The sequence below is a fragment of the Euwallacea fornicatus genome, chromosome 6 (assembly GCF_040115645.1).
Source record: "Euwallacea fornicatus isolate EFF26 chromosome 6, ASM4011564v1, whole genome shotgun sequence".
NCBI lineage: Eukaryota > Metazoa > Arthropoda > Insecta > Coleoptera > Curculionidae > Euwallacea > Euwallacea fornicatus.
Window position 1 is genome coordinate 3,509,786 of NC_089546.1, and position 19,735 is coordinate 3,529,520.

General features: G+C 34.7%; 1 protein-coding gene across 1 annotated transcript in view; it reads left to right on the forward strand.

Moving 5' to 3' along the window:
• LOC136339798 (limbic system-associated membrane protein-like) overlaps window positions 1-19,735 on the forward strand; it is a 173,372-nt gene that overhangs the window by 67,211 nt on the left and 86,426 nt on the right. The window lies entirely within an intron of this gene.

Genomic DNA, 19,735 nt, shown 5'->3' on the forward strand with positions numbered 1-19,735 from the left:
AGTGCAAGTTAAATACAGTCCATTTTATGCAAACCAAATTGGCATTTTCGTGGTTTTATTTATCGAAGGAACCCCTTAACAAGCATGATTAAAAATATCAACTACAGGAAAGTTATAAACGTGTAGCAATTATTTTTACAAGAGCTGTTTACAGAACTCAATGAAAATTTAACGCATAAATACCTATCTCCCCTATGGGCAAATTGTCCATCACCGTATAAGCTCTCGACTGTTTCGATAATAACGTCCGCTGACCGAGCAGGGAATTCCTAGAAATATTTAATTTGAATATCAAAAAACTTGCTAAAAAACCTTAAATAATTGAATCTGTGGAACACTCGAGGAATAATTCTGAGCGAAACGTCGTTAAGTTCCTCCTGGAATTGCTGGCACGGGACATGAAACTTCGTGGAATTTGAAAATCCAACACAATATGGACGTTTTAACACTATGCAGCGAACATATGTCAAGAATTTGCAAATGCCATGTTTGTTGGAATTTCTACAGGTGGCTATACTTTCCATTGTCTCCGTTGAAAATGAAAAAGATAGAGATTAGGGACAAAGAAGTATTTACCATTCCAGATATTGTGTTTATTTAAAGCCACGGAATTGTCCACATTTGCCTTCTTCTTCCAAGTTTATGAGATGCGGCGTTTACTCAAAATGATCGGCAATATAGGGAGTTTCAAGAACTATATAATCGCAACTCTTTTGCGAAAAGTGGAATAATGATTTTTATGAGATTCCCGACACAAAGAAAGCACCAATAAATATTTCTTCTTCGTTACCCTGTTGTCCATATTTTTACTGGAAAAGAATTGCTGCTATCTTGTGTGGATAGTACATCATAGATTTCCAATAAATTTAAAATACGCCGGCTGGCGCTCCACCAGACCATTTGGCACGTGCTTCTAGTAATTCTTTTTTGACATTTTAAATATGGTTAAGATAAACTTGGTAAGCGACAGGGAAGAGCTCTGAACACGAAACCTGATTTATTACGTCATATATTACATTATAAATTGCGTTACTAGACTGCGCAAAAATAAATTTCAGCTCAATACCTAGGGCAGGCACCAGTAAATATCTCATAAACACTGCATGTAATGTTTACATTCATTAGAATATAAAATAAATTCCATAATAGGAAAATCTGGAAATGGCAGTGTTGAGCACTTAAAACCGTGTGAATCAACTAACTGAAGGTAACGTGGTGTGGTGTTATAAATTTCACACAGTTTGTATTAATCAACATTCAATTTACGTTATGTGGTACAATTAGCAAATTACACGGGTTTAAAGCTTCTGTGGGTATAAAGTTAATTGTCTAAATATGGAAAATTATTTGTAATGAGGCGATCCTTTTATAAATGGATTTAAATTTATGACTTTTCTAGCACATTCTTACAAGAAAAATAAGGGACAATTTCGTCTGGCTGCAGTGTATGTACTGCCCCACATTGGTAGGTTTCATCCTAAGTTCTTGTGTCAATTTGTTCTAATTCTTATTTACCCCTTAAATGAAACGAGGAAAGAACATACAAGTTTGAGAGACTAAGCTTTTCTCAATTGCCTGCTGATATCGCATATTATGTAATTGAGCACTTTTAGGTAGTTCTTCTTGGCTCTTGATTGACACTATTTGTTCTCTATTCTGGTGATTAGTCTAGATCTGTAGATGCAAAACCGAAAAATTTTAAATATTTTTTTAAAGCATCAATGCCATTATCTCGAAAATAATGCCGACAATGGATAAATTCAAAAATATGTCTATTATGATGGGGAAATATAAAAAACTTTGTGATGAACTCACTACCCTCTACCAGATGCTCCCCAGCCATCTCAAGTGTTTTTTTTTTAATAGCAGGGTCATAGGTATGACATATCGCCAGAAAGCATTTTCTATAAGCTTTTCAATGGTATCAACGTGGCTGGAATTCTGCTCTTAAATGTATCGGATAATGCCTAAAATGCAAAATCTATGAGGACATCTGGGCGTAGTATTAAATGGATTTCAATGAGGAATAAGTAATAGAACTAATAATGAGTTCGACATTGACAAGAGTTTCCTTAAGAATTTCACGATACACAATAATAATTCTCTCTCTTTACTTTTAAAATGTTTCTGGTTGGGTTTTGAATACTGCAGATTTCAAGTGCTCCTACAAAAAGAAATCCAATGGCTTGAAAGCGGGAAACTTAGGGGGCCATTCTGTCGTTTCTCTCCTCCCAATCCATCTTGCGGGGTAATTGTTATCCAATCACTGCCTAACGTGCCCCATCCTGTTGAAATCTTAAAAAATTTTCTTCCAGTTGTAATTCGCCATTTTCGTTTTGCTAATTTTCTATCTCACGCATTTCCTATGGTTCAATGGTATTTTCTAAAAGGTTATGGTAGATTTGATCATTCAAATTATCGCCAATAAACAAAAATCCTACGAGAGCATCTCCAAGGATCTCGGAATCTTAAGTTTTTCTGGGTATCGAGTGCTTCCGTTTCTCATCTGATGAATCACTACAGATTCTATAATCGTGCCAATTGAGAATAGCATTCAAATAAAATGGGCACTCATCACTGCAGCAAACGTTTAGCAGAAATCGGGGATAGTTGGTAATCAAAGCTTGGATCACCTCTCAATGTCAATTTGTCAGTCTGAATCATATTTATTTAATTCCTAATATAGTTGATTTTGTATGAATGGTATTTGGCTAATTTTGGAACTTTTCGGACTCATGCTGTGGAGAGTCCACTTAAGGTAGATGCTTGATGGATGGAAATGATGAATTTTGGACAAATTGTTCGAAAATTTGGATTTGAGTGAGCTAATCTAATATCTTAAGTTGCTTCCTTCTTTTATTTGCTATGAAACCGGTTTTTTCAAATTTCTATGATAATTTCCTAACGTAGGAAGAATTAATGATAGTTCCAGAATGTCGCTGGCGAAATATTTCTGTAGTTTGTAAAAGATAATGTTCTTTAACACTATAAATAAAAATTATTTGAACTCGTTCCACAATTGAATAAATCATGATTTGATTGAAAATTTGCGAAAAGCATGAAGTGAAACTCAGATAATAAACAGGATTCGACGAATAACTCGGTAGAAAAACATTAATAAAGATCGACAAAAAATATATATTAATTTTTTTTACGTTTAAAATGATTTTTAATTCTTTGATAACAATGTGCGTCGAGAACATGAATATTGTTTGTACGATTGCACTGAAAATAGCGAACATCTATTAAAAAAAAACTACTCATATTGAGCGACAAATTTTACGCTTTGATTCAGTTAAAATTCTCATGGATTTGGCATTTTAGGCATTATCCGATACATTTAAGGGCGGAGTTCCAGAAACTTTGTAAACCACAGAAAATGTTTTCCAATGATGCGACGCAACTCTGCTAGTCCAATTAAAGGAAAAATGACTTGGGGTGCCTGGGGTGCATTTGATAGAAAACAGTAAGTTCATCATACCCTCAAGTATATTCTCTCCTCATTTGGTAGACGTGGTTTTGGATTTTTCTATTGTCTGTATAATATTCAGGATATTAGAATTTATGTTTTTAAAAATCCCAACCTGTATGTTGGAAAAGAAGAAACCAATCTAAAACTCAAACTATGACTTTTTGAAGCTTGATAGGGAGCATTCTTGACACAGAGGAGGAAGGTAAATGGGCATTATTGATACAGTGCCTTGCAAACACCTATTTGAAATACGAAGAAGATAATGTAAACTGCATTGGAGGGAATATTTCAGTGAAAACGAATTTCACCTCAGGTTTTCTTCATAAACGAGCTTTTATCGATTCACGTCAGGTGAGTTTCTGGAAAGTCATATTTTTAACGTTGAAGAGACTCTTTGAGAGGTAAAGTCAGTAGGTGCCATACTAGAAGAAATTGACACTAAGTAAATATAAGAGGCTGTGCGCATATATTATGGTCTCATTGTAAATGCACTAGAAATTCTGGAGCCAAGTAAGCTTTCTATAGAGCTAAAAAAGGTAAATTTCAGAATAGGAAAGTGAACAGGAATAATCAAGATGATGTGCAAAAGATTTAATACTAAATATTGATTGGCATTCAGTACCGTAAGAATGTCACAAAAACAAATTAAATAAGTTAGTTCATGTTAGAAATGAATCAGATTGTAGGATTTGAGTAAGTGTTGAAGTAATATTTGTATGCATAGAAAGAGCATAAAATTTTTACTACTGATATTATATTAAACAACTTGTACGAATTATAATAAAAACATCGGAGTTTCAAGCCATTAACTACTAATATATATCAAAATTTTGTAATACAAAAATTGAAATCAAAATCTTTGGATGCAAACGCTTTTAAAGGAATTTGTTTTTCCACAACTTGGTAGAATTTTACGAAGTAATTATATGGTATTTAGATTTAAGCTACGTTGAGTAAATACTAGTATAGTACATTTAAATTAAAAAAAAACTTTAAATAAAAACGCACTCCTTTAATTTATCTTTTATTCGAAATAAATATTGTATTAGTTTCTTTCCGTCTTAAATTCCCAATTTAAATGCATTTATCTAATGCTAAGATCATTTGCGGACTTCAAAGCGACTGCTAACTTTTTTCTCCAATAATACTTCAAACTTTTTGAACGTTTTTTTAACATCGGTGTCTTCATTTGAATTTCAATTAATCTCTGCAAACGATTTAAAGGGAAAAGAAAAACAGGTTTTTTTGAATCTCTCTCTTGATTCTTAATTAACTTCCTACTCACTTGGGTTACTTTCAGGGTTTAATTCATTTTCTCATCATTTATTTTGAGGAAAATTTACAACCATCAATCTACAAACTCAACTTTGGATTTGGCTTTGGTGCTAGCTCTGACCGTTGGCGCAATATCCGTACCCCGACTTGACAGCCCAATTAATATTCTTCAAGGTGGATTTGGAATTGTATCGCAGGCTAGGTTTGGCTATTTAACTACGCGGCCTCGAAGTCCTCGGGATCAGCCAGAGGAGGATATCTCTCTCCTTCTGCTTGCCGAAAAGTTCTTTCCTCTCTGTCTTAAGGGTAATGCCAAGGATTCCGAGCTCCGTTATAGGATTAACCGAACTTAACCATAAAAACTCAATTCCGTGCCTTCAATGACTGATTTCACTGGATAACGACCCCGTGCTATGGTTTTGGTATGAGCGCCAACGTCCAAAAGAACAAAATATGTTATTTATTATTGGAACTTTGGTTTAAATTGAAAATTGATGGAGTTTTCAGATGACGATCCGGGTGTGTTTGATAGTACTGGCATTTCCAGGCGCAGGAAATTTGACTCTGTGTCTGGAAGACTTTGACGAGTTAGATCTATTTAAGAGGTGAGTCCTGGTTCTTCTCTTACGGTGTCATAGTACTTTGTAAAGGACTTTCTTGGCCAAAACACATGTTATTTGAATATAAAGTATTGAATTGTTTCGTCATATCAAACTTCTATTCAAGAGAACATTATATAGGTACTTCCTTTTCCTTGCACGTATAATTGAGGGCTAGTTTTTCCTCGGCTCTGCTTCCATTGTGAACCTTTGCAAACGTAAATTTAAATAAAATATGCAGAGCATTCAAACGATACGACGCAATACTAGCAATAAAGAACTAGGAAAATGGGGCAAAATGTTAAAATATGCGATATTGCCAAGTCCATTAAATACTTAACTAAGTGTTTTGGTTTACGTGTCTGACGGTACGCAAATTTTCCAGAGTGCTGCCTTAAAGTTAAGTGCCCTTTAACTATTCTTTCCTTAACGTGTTTGCTGGAGAGATGGGCATAAATAAAACGGTTGCGCGACAAAATAGTACATTCGGAATTAGCTATCGTTTTTGGATCAGTCATACAGGGTGTTCTATCGAAAACTTTCTACCACAGTCATTTTGGATAATAGCAAAAACATCGTAAAACGCCAGGATACGTCGATTCTGTTTTGTAGGGGTCACATTGTGACGCAAATTTGAAATTCATTGAAACAATTCCCTTTGTGGAGGTGCAAGCAGCTTTGAAATTTGAAATGGGACCATCGGTTGAGTGACCCCTCATTTTAATGATCATGAAATTTTCTTTAACAATAATACACATTTTTTTTTATTTTTGACAGCCAGTTTTGAGAAAAATAACGTTCGAGGTATGCAGAAGCTGCGATTAAATATTCAGAAAATCGCTTTAACGGACTTCAATAAACATTTTTTTTTATTATCAGGACAGCAATTTTTACTTTACTAAAGGAATCCACGCAAAAAATTGTTTAAGATGTTATTTACATTTTTCTCAGCAGTTTACAATTTATTTAATACTTGTTCCTTCCTTTGAGTTGCACTCAAAAACCTTAAGTGAATTGTGCATTACTATTTTATTTCTGAAAATGGTTAACTCTATTGCAGAAAAGGTTGAACTAATCTCGTTTTATTTCAAGAAAAACAATAGCGCTCGTGTCACAGTACAAATTTTCAATGAAAGGCACCAGGAGAAGACTACTTTCCATGTTTATGTAATTTCTTCGGTACGAAGATCTGGAGAAACCGGGTTCGTACATAATAAAAAGCAGCAATCTGGAAATCGTCTTAGAAATGAAGCCACCGAAATCGCTGAAGTTGGCCTAATGGAAGGAGATCACCGTCTTGAGTATACGCAAACTATCAGAAGTTTCAGGTGCCTTTACAACGGGTTGTTGGTGTGCTTTAAAAGCTTTACAACTACAATCCTTATAAGATCAATTTAGCCTATGAACTCAATGAGGACGATCCCGATCGTCACATTCAGTTTTGTGAAGTGTTGACTGATAGAATTGTGGCTAATTCCAGATTATTTTACTCGATTTATTTTTCGGACGAATGTAAAGTTTTCGTAAGTGGATTGGTTAATTGCCATAATTGTCGATATTGAAGTGATTCCAATTGAAGGCTTTTCAGAGAGAAACATATATTCAATACATTGAAAAGCTGATGGTTTAGGCTGGAGGTCTCGATAACCAAGTAATCGGACCAGTTTCTCTTCCGGGAAATCTCAGTGGGGAATTTTACTTGAGTCTTCAGGAAGCTTATATCTACTCGATGATTATGGAGACAATCGAAAATGATGAAAACATTTTAGAAAACGAAGTGTGGTTTCAAGAGGAGAGGGCTCCTTCGCACTTTACAGCGGCAGTACGCCAATTTATGGGTAAAAATTTCGTCTATCGCTTGATAGTTCATTGAAGATCTGTTGAGTGACCATCCAAGTCACCCAATTTAACACTCCGCGATTTTTTCTGAGCCACTCAAAATTTAAAAAAATATCTAACACTACCGAATTTTCTGGAGAAATTAAGGAGCCAGTTAGTTGAAGAATGTCGCCTAATCAATCCTAAAATTTTTGGAAATGTTCGAAGAAATACAGAGCAACGTTCATTTTGCTGCACGGAAATGGGGGGGAAATCATTTCAAACATTTAATTACTTAATTTTATCTAATTCTTTGGATAGATATTTTGGGTGTTTTTTTCTTAGAACTAGAGATCAAAAATTAAAAAATTTGGTATTATGTTAAGGAAAATTTTAGTACCTTTAGAATGAAGGGTCACTCAACCCATGGTTTCATTTGAAGTTCCAAAGCTGATTGCATCTTCACACAAGAGGTTGATTCAATAAACTTGACTTTCGAACACTATATATATAACATTAAAAAACAGTATTGGTTGTTTCGCATACCGTCAAACTTTGGACAAAGGAACTAAATAAAAAATAGAAACTGTCTAAATAATCAAAATATATTTTGCAATATTTGCGGTAGTTTTCTTATTCATCGTTAACATAAAAATTTCAGTAAATTTGTGCAATACGTTTTTGTGTGTATTTCGATTTAAAACTTGAAAATCCAGACGAAACATGGGGTCCGCATTTTGCCCGGCATTTTGCGTGGAGTGGACCCAGAATAAATAGAAAACGCTGTCTTTTCGGGTACCTCTGATATGGCGGGCTCAATAGAATCACGTAGAGGACTGATACTTTTGTTTGCATAAGACAGGGGGATTTAATAAAAAAAGAAATTCATCCAATACCCAGATTTCCTCTCAGTGAGGAAACCAATGCTGAACGACGATGAAATTCCGATTCCAAAGGGTCCGCGTTTCTTTAAACTCATTTCGGCTCCTTCTGGGTGCTAATTGTAAAATATGATTCGAGAATAGTATCACTTTATAGTGATAGCAGAATGAAATATTATATGTATTACGAGTAGATTATTCGTATTCAAGGTAAGATGTTGCTATTCCTGCGAACAAGGAGGTTCTCACACTGACCGCGAGTTAGTGAAGTAACTCGTATGAGTAGAAAATCGTGATGTTATGTAAGTTGTGCAACTATAATAAACAGTGAAAAAATACTAGGACTATTATAATATTTAAAAAATAAAAAGGACTTACTCCTTTGAAACTGCAAGATTCGATACAGTTATCATCAGAATTTGGTAAGATAAGCCAGGAAATAATCATTTTTGTGTCTCTAATCTGAAAATTGCTCGCTTCGAAATTATTCTTTGCCAACAACTTAGATCAGAAAATCATGCCGATCTACATTGACAAGTTTAATCAAACAGTTTAACCTCAGATTGGCTGCACTCATCAGAGATAACTTTTATGTCCCTGCTGACCAACTGTTTGAACAACGGCACAATGCTGGCGTCAGAAATCCCAAAAGATTCACATCTGTTGATTATGCTAAATACGGCTGCTGATTCCGGAATCGCGAGAAATCCTAAGATTGATTTAGTTCCCTTTTGAATTTATGTTCAAAGTCTCTCATCCGTGCTCTGGTCCCTACAATTCAGTTTGAAGATTTGTCGAACTTAAAAATGATTTACAAAGAAGAAAGTTATTCAAAACATGTATATGTATATACAGTGTGACCCATTTGTTTTGGGGGCTGTCTGTAGAACGTTTATTGATTGTGCGATTTAGCCCGGATCTTTTTTTAATTATAGAGCTTGATAAACTGCACATTTTCAGCAAAAATGGCCTGCTTGACATAAAATTCAAGGCCTGCTATGACAGTTTCTAGGAGCAAAATTTTAATACATCATATTAGAGATTTTTTCAGCAAAAATCTGTGCACGCCACTGGATTAATCACCTCTCAAAACAGGCCTGTACAAAATTTTATCGAAAAATTTTAAGTAATAACGATTTTTTAGAAGAATTAAAACTGCACCCTCAGTATTTATTTATTTTGAAAAGTTCATAGTAGGCTATGGAGGACAAGTGAAGTGTTTAACTGTCAGACAAACGCAACAAACGTCAACATCGATATTAGAACTCATTTGTGCTTGATACAAATTAAATTATTAATCGTGTTAATTGTGGACAATTTAAGTGTAAGAGAAAAAACAGAAATTGTTCGTTTTGTTGGCGGCAACGTGCGCTCGGTAGCAGAAACTGCGGCAGAATACAGAATTCAACATCAGACATCCAGATAGACCAGTACGTCGAAGTAACGAGGCAAAATGGACGCCGTGGGCTTTTTCTAAATAACGACCAAATTTTACAATATTTTAACGACAATCCCCGAAATAGCATTAGCATGGGCAGTTTGGACCTTAGTGTGGCCAGAGAAAGTATAAGAAGATTTAAGTAAGTAAGTACCCAGTGTGCATTTTTAATTCTTCTACAAAATCGTCATTACTCAAAATTTTTCATTACAATTTTGTCCAAGCCCGTTTCGAGCGGCACCAATCCAGTAGCGTGCACAAATTAGTTTCTAAAATAATCGCCAATATGATTTATTGAAATTTTGTTCCTAGAAACTGAAATAGTAGGTCTTGAATTTTATATCAACCAGGCCATTTTTGATAAAAATGTGCAGTTTATCAAGCTCTATAATTAAAAAAAGATCCGGGCTAAATCGCATAATCAATAAATTTTCTACAGACTGATACCAAAACAAAGGGGTCACATTGTATGTACATGGTACAACAAATTCGAATCCATGTTTGGGGACTTTGGAAACGGTAATAGATACAAAAGCGGCTATGTGGACGCAAAGTTGTGTATTTTGGCCCTCAGCAATAATCCATTTGTAACTTAAACAAAAACGAATATTTTCGGAAATATCCGATAAAAGTCGAAGATTTAGATTTTCGTTATCTCAAAAAATTTTAAAACCATTATTCGGAGAAAGCTGATAATGAAACACTATTCGAGCACTTTTGTCTGGCTTTCTACCGGTGTATACAAATTTCTTTTGTAGTGATGTGTTATGTTTCAGTATTTTACTGATTTTTATATGAATAAAAGTGAAAAAACAAATTTTCCAGCTGAGGAACCTTCAATTACGTTGCCATATCATATCAACAAACCTACGATCTGATGTTTGTTGACTTGACTTAACAATGCAATTGAAGGCTTCTTTTTATCGAAAGATGTTTTTTACTTTTATTCATATTAAATTCGTTAAAACACGAGAATTCATCCCTGGAAAGGAAATTTCATGTAGATTGCAATTTTGCAAAAATTTGAGATGGCGCCCATAAAAAAATTCAAAGTAGTTCACGATATCTCAAACACCAATTGTTCAGTAAAAATATTGATCACACCAGTAGACAGTGAGACAAAAAGTTCTGTAATAAGGTTTGCAGCTTTCTTCGAATAATTATTTTCGAGCTTTTTGAGAAAAACGAAAATCAAAATTTTTGGTTTTCATTGGAACTTCTGAATGTATTCGGATTTTTTTTAATTCTCAAATAGAATATTGTTGAGCGCCGAAAAACACAACTTTGCCTCTATTTAACTGATTTTGTATTACTCGCCATTTCCGAGATATCCATACATAACTCGAATTTGTTAAAGCTTGTATGCGATGTTCGTATATGGATGATTTATGGGTTCCGACTTGTTATCTTAATACTTCCTCCACTCATAAAGCCACTCCATGTCCATCACGGTAAGTTCACATTGGAATCACTGAAAAGGCCATTCCTCACCTCAATTATGTAGCTGACGTTCTAATAAATGGACCTCTTCGTTTTTTTTTTAAAGACAAAGCGATAGAATATAAAGGAATATTATGTGGAAGGGCCACCAACTTAGTTGATGGTCTCCAATTTAAATGCAAATTCGGTAAAATAGTATGAAGGTCGTAAAAGTATTGGTTGTCGATATAGTAGTGGTAGAAATCGTGAATTTTGGATGGATTGCTTTTACTTAAAATATTTTTTTCTTGCCACTTTGAAGACTCACTATTAGAAAGTACCTGAGATACGAGGAGAGTTCTAGAAGTATTCGATTTATCACTTAAAAAAAACAAATTAAAAAATATTACATTATATCTTAATATAATTTCTATTGAGTTTGACACCCTTTTCCCAGCGATGTTCTATGACGTCTACATTTTATTTATAGTAAAAAGCTTCGAATGTTTCAAAATCAGCATCAACTTCGGACTCCATTTCTTCGTTAGTAACACATGTCTTTCCACCGAGTTATTTTTTGAAGTTTCAAAATGGAAAATAATCTGAGCGGATTAAATCCAGCGAATAGGTTGAATGAGGAAAAAGTTCGAAACCAAGTTGATTGATTTTGGCCATCGCAATGACGGAAGTTTGGGCTACTACGCTGCATTGATGAAACAAGACTCTCTTTTTCGCCAAATGCGGTCGCTTTTCCCTTATTTTTTGGTTCAAACGCTGCAATAAATTTGTATAATGTTCTTCGTTTAGTGTTTTTCCTTTAGGGAGATAGTCAATAACAATCATTCCACGTGCATTCTAAAAAAACTGACGCCATCAACTTTTCTGCAGATGGAACGGTTTTCGCATTTTTTGTAGCTGATTCTCCCTTTTAAAGGAATTGTTTTGACTGATCTTTCATTTCAGGTGTAAAATGATGGACATACGTTTCATCAATGGTTATTAATCGATACAACAACTCAGCTTTATTGCTGCGAACCTTTGTCGAACACTCCGTTGAAACATCCTCATAGCGCTTTTTTTGTTCAATTATGAATAATTGTTGCACCCATCTTGCGCGTAGCTATCTCATATCGAATTGTTCGCTCAGAATGAGATGCCTAGTACTTTTTTAAATTTCTATCATCCAGTACAGATTTGTTGATTTTCACCACAATATCTGGAATGGTCAGATCTGGAGTGTTATAGGTTCCACCACTGTGGAGTTCGTCTTGGCAGCTCGTACGACCGCGCTTAAACAATGCCATCCAATATTCTACAGTTGTTAACGAAGAACCAAACTCCTCCAGAGTAGAATCAACTCCGCTTTGATGTTGGATGGATTTCAACTAAAAATATTCAATCACGTATCGATGACCAATTTCTTCTATGTTCGCAAATCTCTAACAGTGTTGCCTCAGAACGGCTCCAAACCAAACACAAATTAGGTCTCTATAATATAGGTAAATTTTTGATAAAAAAAAGTTGCCATCTATATGCCAGGTCGTGCATCTCTGGGACTACTCTCGTATCTTCAAAATGTAGCATTTCTGTATATTCTCACGTAGAAACTGCTCGAATGGAGTTAGTACCAACATGATCTAGCTCGAATAATAATTCTGGAATTATTTCGTCTAAACAAAATTTCCTTCGATACAAAAAAGCGAAATCTTCGGACCCTCGAGAACCATGTGGCCATGTAGTACTGACCGCATAAAAACCTTCTCTTAATGTGATTAGAAACAAACTAATTATCCGCATCCTCTCATGTCTGTACCAGCCATCGAAGCATTTCTAAATTACCTCTGATGATGTCTGCTCTCAGTATACAGACGTCAGGAGGCTGATATCCACGTCAAATAATTTGGTTTGACAAACTAGATTTACGGTTAATTTAGCAGCAAACGACGACATTACAGACATGTTCGGCAACACGTAATAACTCTGGTACAAACGGAGTTAACGCGATGTATTACATGCAGTTCTGCTCGTCAAAAACGGAGATTTCAATTACGTTGTATGATCCATTTGCGAGGTACGAATGATGCTATTCGGGAAATTTCATCTATATGTATAGAAACATATTTGCCTGAAAGACTTACTGACTTCTTCGTCTCAGTGCTATTAATCATGTGGAGATACATCAGTTGCTACATATTTTTCTTTAGATCTAAATTTATGTGGTAAGAAAACTCTATTATCCTTAGACATTTCCCCATACTATTTCCTTTCAAACTTTACGTGAGTGTAAGATTTCTGCGTCAATACTGTATCAAAGGCGCCTTTAAGTTTAAATATTCTCGTTTCAGCAGGAAAAGTCTTCATAATGATTTATTCATGGTTCCAGCCTCGTTCTGAAGTTCCGATTTTCCATTACGCGCAAAATACGCCAGTTATCGTTGATGAACTCAATTTGTAACTTAATTATTTACATTTGCGTTGTTGCTGTTATTGGTTGCTGAATACTGCAAAGGAATGTGTGAAATATTGCGTATAATCAGGGTATTGCATTTTAATACTGTTATAAATCGTTTAGGGGCAGTATTGTGCGGTTTGGATGAAGTTTATTTTCAGGACAAAATTAACATCATAATGATTTGTAATGTTTTTTGATACATTTCATGCGTTACGTACGAACACCAAACGATGTAATCAGATCTTAATCAAATTATCATACAAAAAGTTCAGTCCACTAACAAAATAAAGCAAAATTAAATGGGTTTTGCCTAATTTGCCATCATGGAACGTATTACTGTAATTACTGGTTTACAAATTGGGAAAACTTATATTCATTACAACCAAATTACACAGTTTAGTAAAGCTGTCTGATAATTTGGGTTATAACTATTTGGTTAGCGTGGAGGCTTGTTTTATTTTCATTGTTATGATCGGCAGGCAAATTATACTCAAAATGCTGATAAGTACTACTTACAACATCTGTAGTGCCATGGGAATAATAGAAAATATTAATTTGCTTGTAGCTGAAAGATGCCTCTTTAAATAACGACCCTTTTAGACGCTCTTAATGCTACGCCATTGCACTCTGATTAGGAGCCGAAAGCCACAACTTTCTGAACGCACTTCGGAACAGTGGAAAGAAATGGTTTAGTGGCGTTCAATATTCAATTAGTTTAATTATTTAAGAAATATTTTGATCTCGATACATTTCGACGAGTCCAGACCCTTTATGGGGGGAAATCCATGTAGAAAGATTGTTTTTTGAGAATTTAATCACATATTATCTATCACAACTGCAAAGTTTTTTTTATACTTATTAATCGCGAAATAATGGCGGATTAAAATCTACATGTGAAAAATCTGAGGTACATTCGGGAGGTTGGTAAAATCATCTGTAATAGAAGCACCAAAAGAATTTCGTTAGATTATGGAAACACGTTTTGCATGAACCTGAAAAGTTATGAAAATTCGTAAAATTCCAAAAAAGATAATGTTTTGCTTGGAAATTATTGTTGATAATTTTTTTTATAATGTTAAACAGAAAATATTCAAAAGGTTCCTACAAAGATCAATGAGCTAAAGAACATATTCTTGAAATTTGAAGCAAGCCAGACAAGTAGTTTTCGAGTTATCGTGTATGGCGCGCGAAATTTTGGATTTTGAAAAAAACAGGTTTAAAGTTTTAGAGAGAAAACGCCAAATGTAAGCGATCAACCTTCAATTGGGTTTCTGCGAATGACACCTTTCGAGCAGATCTTCTCTTGAATAATCCTCATATGTAGGCAAAATGGTAATTTGCACACCTTGGCGAAGAAGAAGTGGGTGATTGTATTCTTCCGGTCAGAGTATCTTTACTATTTGCACGCTCCGGCTGATTTGACACCATCGTACTTTTAGAAAGAAATAATACAGAAGAAAACTCGAAATAAGTCTAAATTTCTTAGAATGGTTTAGAAATATTTTCTTATCATCTTAAAAAAGAAAGAAAATGTTTAAAAAATGTCTCTGTATGGATTTATTTCCCTTGATGGTATTGCGTTGCTGCGTTGTAAGGAAGAAGTCAACATTAGAAATTTTATAGCATAGACAAATAAGAAAATTAATGTTTTTTTAAAGAATAATCCCATTTCAGTGGATTGGAGAGAACGACCGCACCCATTTTAATAAGGAGTTTAACAAATCGTTCAGCAACATGCTTTGCAATAAAATGCTTCATTAAAATAAAACTGAAACTATGCCTACAAACTATTCATGGAAATGGAAATTCGACTTTCAAATTGAAATACAGGCTAACTTGAATATTAGTTTCCACATCAGCCCTAAATTACGTCCAATTGGCTGGCAGTGCAATTTATAGTCAATTATCATATTATAATGGTGGACATTGAAATTTACATCTATGGTAGATAGACAAAATGCTAATTCGGTATTAATGAGAACAAAATTGATTTTGAGTGAGGTGAATCTATTTCAGACCTCTAAATAACATGACTGTTTTATTGGAAGAAAGCTTCCAGGAGCAAATAGTCATTGCAATTTTTAAAATACTTGTCTAACGATTTTCAAAAGATAATTCTGTTTTTTTTTTTAGTTTAAATTTGAGTTTTACTTCATCTTCAGAAATACAATGTTTTTAGATGGTATTCTACAATTCTTATGAAAGAAGGAAGGAAGAAAATGAACGTAATTTTAAACTGTATCATACACTTGCAGTCATCATATTGTTTTAAAGTATTGCCTTGGTTCACCATGCAATATATTGTCCTTTTGTAAATATAAATTGCAAATTATTAATTGGCCCTAAATGATATTCACAAAACAAAACAAATTATAAATTTACGTGATTATTTAGATATATACATATTTGTAAATTCATTGTCAATTCATTGAATTCATGATGGGATGACTGGCTTATTACTATATAATTTCAACATCACAATATCGAGCCTTTATTACCTCTCAATGTTATTGCGGGATAATTTTGTTTGCCACATATATGTTAAAAATATGAGAATTTGTTTTGAAAAGTATGTCAAAACATAGCGAAAGAAGGTCATTATTGTACTAGAAAAATAATGACTTACAAATGCTCAATTTACAAGTGCTGACTGTTTCGCGTTATTAACTCTCATAGACACTAAAAAGGAAGAATTAGGTTACTAAAGTCTAGAAAGGAAACACTAGTCTGAAAACTCCCATAATAGTCGTTGTTAATTAGAATACAGTGCCGCAGTCAGTAGGGATGTACAGTACCATTAGTAAAGTTTTCAGAGAAGTAAATGGATGTGACGACTTCCACGCTTATAACAAATTGTAAGCACTAAAAAATTTAATTTACGCTACTGGATTTCTGAGTCACTTATCGTAGGATTTTCAACGAGTGACCAAGTGACTGTAGGCGCATACTCGTAGATATCTCTGAAGATTTCAGAAAGTTAAATACAAATATGTGACGGTTAAAAAAATGTGACCACTAAAAGAGGAAAGCTATACTGTTGAAGATTTTTTTTAGTTAAATTCAAGTCACTACTAGATAGGGCTGTACCTTATCTTCAAATCCTTGTGGTAAATAAAAAAAGGGAAAATAATATTTTTTTGTTATTTATATCAACGATTTTTTAACTTATTACCCATAGGTAATACATTGAACTTCTGTAAGGAATCAGAAATTAATTTTTTGCCATAGCGTGGTTTCCAATTAAAAGACAGTGGAGCAGTAACAGTGGTACCCAAGTCAAAATATTATGTCAAGATCACATGTTTTTATAATTCATTTCAGACACCTAAAAAGAATTCATACAGCATTCTATTTTAGGAAAAAAATGAACAAATTTAATTATTAAAAACCAAAAAAAAATTACTCATTTCTCGGTTCTTCGTGGTGTCTTATACATTCCTGTACACGTCTAGGCATGGATCTAATAAGATGATTGATGTTCTCTTCAGGGATCTCATTCCAGACGAACTGGACAGTATGATATAGCGCCGCTAGGGTTCGTGGGGGATAGGGTAAATTATGCAACCTTCCACGCACAATATCTCATACATGTTCAATGGGTGAGAGGTCTGGATATCGACGTGGCCAAGGTAGCAAATCGATTGCATTTTGTTGAAAGAAGTCCTTTATGTGATCGTGTAGAGTTTTGCTGAAAAATCGGAATAACAAGAGGATCCAGATAAGGCATGAGATGAGATTCTAGGACTCCTAGGAGGTATCGTTGAGTTCTCATACTGCCTCTAATGAAAAGTATAGGTGACCTGCTACTATATGCAATAATATACCAAACCATCAACTGAATAGTCTGAAGGTCATGCCTCTGTATTGTAAACTGAGGATTCCGTCTTTCACCTAGTCTTCTCACTCTTGCCGGACCATTATGCATGTTAATACAAAATCTGGGTTCTTAACTAAACACGATGTTATCCCATTCTAGAATGCAATGTGTTTGTTCCCTGCATCACTGCAATCGATTTTGACGATGATTTAAGCTGAGAGGTCACACATGATGGAAAGGGTAGGAAATCAGCTCAAAACTTTTTATCCGGCGATAAATGGTTCGAATCCTAATGAACTTTTCATGCTCAGCAAACCATTGATCCGTCAGCGTCTTCGACAAGACGAACCTATCTCTTGAGGCCATAATTCGAAGGTGGCGATCTGGGCGTTCTATAGGTCTTCGGGACTGTTCAGTAACTCTCCTTCTGCCTGTTTGCTCTTCTTGGAACCATGCCTGACAACATCTCACTAAAGTATTTTGCACTACGGTCCAATTTAGTAGCGATTGCCCTATATCACCGACCAGTCTCTCGTAGGCCCACTATTCGACCTCTCTCAAACTCATTAAATTGATGAAAATTTCGCTACATTCTGCGTCTGGGTATATTTGAGTAATCTAAAAGCACTTTCTAAGCACGTTATACACCAACAAATGATAATTTGCATTCATATTATTGATATTTTGTTGCAGTTTTTATAGTTAAAAAAAAACTAAAATTCACGATAACTCATAAACACATTGATAAATATGGCTGAAAATTTAATAAATTTTTTGTATTCCCAAATACAAACGTGCATACTAAAAATTATTTGTATAAAACCATTTTTACGGGGTGTTCTCTTTTTCATGCCACGCAATATATTTTCTTTTACTGTTCAGTAAGAAATAATCGTCAATGCTTTCACCAAGCGTGGTTTCCTACTCCTAGTCATAATGCAGTGGCATAGTAATAGGGGCATCTAATAGGATGAAAGTACTCAGATAAAGCTAAACAAGTATATAAAGATTGAAATGAATTTTGATATTCGAGGATAGTCCCAGAAATACCCCACCTAACATATAGATGGCATCTTTTTTGTTAAAAATTTCATCACATTACAAAGACCTAACTTTAAAAAACTTATATCTGAAGTTTGAGGGTGTCACGTGGATTTGTGTTTGTTTCGAAACCGTTTTAAATGAACGATTTTAGAGATTTAATGAACACGGAAAAAAATTGGTCATCCATACGTGACTTAATGCTTTCATCGGAGAGCTGTTAGATCATCTAACATCAAAGCAGAGTTAGATTCTACTCTGGAGAAATCCAGTTTTTTGTTAACAACTGTAAAATATTGGGTGGCAAAGTCGTCGTACAATCTGCCAAGACGAACCTCACAGTGATCGACCCAATGACAACCCAGACTTGACCACTCCCGATATTGTGGTAAAAATTCATGATGATTTAAAAAATACTATATAACGCTTTTTGACTAAACAACGCAACAAGCACTGTGAAAATGTTTCAAGGGAGGGTTTGGCAAAGTTTCGCAGCAACAAACCTGAGATTTGCGTTGTTTGATAACCATGGATGAAACATGGGTCTATAATTTCACATTTGAGACGAAAGGTTAGTCAAAATAATGGACTCAAAGTGAAGAATCAGTTCCAAAGAAAGCGAAAACTGTTCCATCTGCAAGAATGATGATGGCGTTAGTTTTTTGGGATGCGTGTGAGATAAGTTTTATTCAATGTCTCCCTAAAGGAAAAACAATAAGTGGACAGTATTATATAAATTTATTGCAGCGTTTGAACGAAAAAATTAGGAAAGCCAACTGCATTTGGCGAAAAAGAAAGTCTTGTTTCGTCAACACAACGCAGCAGTCCGCACTTCCGTCATCGCGATGGCCAAAATCAATCAACTTGGTTTCGGACTTTATAACCCACCCACCCTATTCTCCAGACTTTGCCCCCTCAGATTATTTTATATTTCGAAACTGGAAAAAATGGCTCGGTGGAAAAAAATTAGTCAATAACGAAGAGGTGGAGTTTGAGATTGATGTCTATTTTGAAACATCAAAAAAATATTTCTTGCTATAAACACGATATAAAGCCATAGAACATCGCTTAGAAGAGTGTGTCGATCTCAGAGAATACTACGTTGAAAAATAATATATTTTCCGATTTTTTTTTCCTTAAGGGATACATGTCGGGTAATTCCGGGACTATCCTCGTAATTGTATACACTAACAAGAGGAGATATGCGCTATCGAGTTTCCCGAAGAAAATAACCTTAACAGTTTTCACCAGGTCGCAGTTCCCAATCAGAAGACGCTGAAACACGAATAGGGGCACAAAGCACCATGAAAGTATCCGTGCAAGTCAAAATATCTGAGGAATAATATACCTTTCAAAATATTGTTTACACAGGAAATGAAGGGCTTTGCCACGGAATTTCGGGATAGAAATAATACTCAGGGAGTTTCCCAAGTTATACGGTTTTAATGAGAAGACAGTGGCGCAGTTAACAGGATTACTCAGCATTGATAATCGTTGCAGAATTTACCTCGTACTCAAATGCA